The 3,118-nt window shown below is 33.2% G+C and overlaps 1 non-coding gene across 1 annotated transcript; it reads left to right on the plus strand.

Annotated features, from left to right (window-relative positions):
* Positions 1-289: 289 nt before the first annotated feature.
* LOC148562486 (small nucleolar RNA R71) lies at positions 290-397 on the plus strand. The gene has a single exon (XR_015887400.1). It is a non-coding gene; the product is annotated as a small nucleolar RNA R71 (small nucleolar RNA).
* The last annotated feature ends 2,721 nt before the right edge of the window (positions 398-3,118 follow it).

Raw genomic sequence — 3,118 nt, forward strand, 5'->3', positions numbered from 1 at the left:
GCAGACTCTGAGAAATCATATTGACTTGCTGAGTCAATATTTTGTTCTGAGCCAATATGGCATTCAGAGTATCAACTTCAAGAACTCCCTTCTTCATAGGCGTCCCATTACTCACAGGATTCCTTTCAGAAGTGTACATGAACTGGTTATTAGCAACCATGTCAATGAGTTCTTGAGCTTCTGTAGGCGTTTTCTTTAGGTGAATGGATCCACCTGCAGAAGTGTCCAGTGACATCTTTGATAGCTCAGATAAACCATCATAGAATATATCCAGGATGGTCCATTCTGAAAGCATGTCAGAAGGACACTTTTTGGTCAACTGTTTGTATCTTTCCCAAGCTTCATAGAGGGATTCACCTTCTTTCTGTCTGAAGGTTTGAACATCAGCTCTAAGCTTGCTCAGCTTTTGAGGAGGAAAGTACTTGGCTAAGAAAGCCGTGACCAGCTTATCCCAAGAGTTCAGGCTGTCTTTAGGTTGAGAATCCAACCATAATCTAGCTCTGTCTCTTACAGCAAAAGGGAAAAGCATGAGCCTGTAGACTTCAGGATTTACGCCATTAGTCTTAACAGTATCACATATCTGCAAGAATTCAGTTAAGAACTGAAAAGGATCTTCAGATGGAAGTCCATGAAACTTGCAGTTCTGCTGCATCAGAGAAACTAACTGAGGTTTCAGCTCAAAGTTGTTTGCTCCAATGGCAGGAATGGAGATGCTTCTTCCTTGTAATTTGGAATTAGGTGCAGTAAAGTCACCAAGCATCCTCCTTTCATTATTATTATTTTCGCCTGCCATCTCCTCTGCCTGTTCGAAAATTTCTGAAAGGTTATCTCTGGATTGTTGTATTTTAGCTTCTCTTAATTTTCTCTTCAGAGTCCTTTCAGGTTCTGGATCTGCTTCCACAAGAATGTTCTTATCCTTGCTCCTGCTCATATGACAAGGAAGAATGGCCAGAAAAATGATAATAATAATAGGGATCCTTTATACCACAGTATAGGGATCCCTTTGTAAGTAGAAGAAGAGGGGGAGATAAAGGATGTGATGTAAAGGAAGAAACACAACTGTGAGGATTGGAATGTGAGATGAGATGTTAGGATATGAATGAATAAATAGAATGAGATGGGAGAGAAGGAGGGAATTTTCGAAATTTATATTTGAAAAGGAGTTAGTGATTTTTGAAAATAGTTTTTGAAAAAGTTTAGTATTTTTTTCGAATTTTTTTTTAAATTAAAATAATTAATAAATTAAAAAGAAATTTTGAAAAAGGGGAGAGATATTTTCGAAAAAATGAGAGAGAGAGAGTTAGTTAGGTGGTTTTGAAAAAGATAAGAAACAAACAAAAAGTTAGTTAGTTAGTTGAAACAAATTTTGAAAAGATAAGAAGTTAGGAGGTTAGAGAAGATATTTTGAAAAGATATGATTGGAGTTAGTTTTGAAAAAGATTTGATTTTTTTTTTTTTTAAATCTCAATTAATGACTTGATTCATAAGAAATCACAAGATATGATTCTAGAACTCAAAGTTTGAATCTTTCTTAACAAGCAAGTAACAAACTTCAAATTTTTGAATCAAAACATTAATTGTTTATGTTATTTTCGAAAATTATGATATAAAATAAGAAAAAGATTTTTGAAAATTATTTTTGGAATTTTCGAAAATAACCATGAATTTTGAAAAAGATTTGATTTTTGAAAAAGATTTTGAAAAAGATAAGATTTTCAAATTGAAAATTTGATTTGACTCATGAGAAACAATTTGATTTTAAAAATTTTTGAAAAAGTCAATCCAAATTTTCGAATTTGATGAGAGAAAAAGGGAAAGATATTTTTTTGATTTTTGAAATTTTTATGAAAAACATGAAAAATATGCAATGCATGAAATTTTTAGATCAAAACAATGAATGCATGCAAGAATGCTATGAATGTCAAGATGAACACCAAGAATACTTTGAATGTCATGATGAACATCAAGAACATATTTTTGAAAATTTTTAATGCAAAGAAAACATGCAAGACACCAAACTTAGAATTCTTTAATGCTTACGCACTAAGAATTCAAGAATGCATATGATAAACATGAAAAGACACAAAACAAAAAATCATCAAGATCAAACAAGAAGACTTACCAAGAACAACTTGAAGATCATGAAGAACACTATGGATGCATGATATTTTCGAAAAAATGCAAGATGCATATGCAAGTGACACCAAACTTATAATGTGACTCAAGACTCAAACAAGAAACAGAAAATATTTTTGATTTTTATGATTTTCTAATTTTTTTGGATTTTTATTTTATATTTTTCGAAAATTATATGAAAAAAAGAAAAATAAGGATTCCAAAATTTTTAATATGAATTCCAGGAATCTTGCCATGTTAGTCTAAAGCTTCAGTCCAGGAATTAGACATGGCTCACTAGCCAGCCAAGCTTTCAAAGAAAGCTCCAGTCCAAAACACTAGACATGGCCAATGGCCAGCCAAGCTTCAACAGGTGATCAGAAACAGTAGCAGGTGGATTAACTCCAACTAGCTTGCTCTTGATAACAAATTGCTGCCTCAGTCCAAATGAATTTAGACATGGCTTTACAGCCAGCCAGGCTGCAACATATAATTACATGGGCTGGAGTGATTAGTTGAATACCAATCCCAAAGTAGTTTGGGTATGGCTATACAGCCAGATATGATTCAACATATTTCATGAAACACTAGAATTCATTCTTAAAAATCTTGAATAAAAATTTTTGAAAACATTTTTATTTTTATTTTTTTCGAAAACAGATTAGAGATTTTTGAAAATATTTTTGAAAAATTTTTGAAAAGAAAACGAAAAGAAAATTACCTAATCTGAGCAACAAGATGAACCGTCAGTTGTCCAAACTCAAACAATCCCCGGCAACGGCGCCAAAAACTTGGTGCACGAAATTGTGATCACATTAATGTAGTACTCTTTGTTATTGTATGGAATCATTATTATGGCTCTTTACTATGTGTGGACACAACTCCGATACAACTAACCAGCAAGTGCACTGGGTCGTCCAAGTAATACCTTACGTGAGTAAGGGTCGAATCCCACGGAGATTGTTGGTATGAAGCAAGCTATGGTCACCTTGCAAATCTCAGT

Source organism: Arachis ipaensis, chromosome B6 (genome assembly GCF_059453495.1).
Source record: "Arachis ipaensis isolate K30076 ecotype BB chromosome B6, ASM5945349v1, whole genome shotgun sequence".
Lineage (NCBI taxonomy): Eukaryota > Viridiplantae > Streptophyta > Magnoliopsida > Fabales > Fabaceae > Arachis > Arachis ipaensis.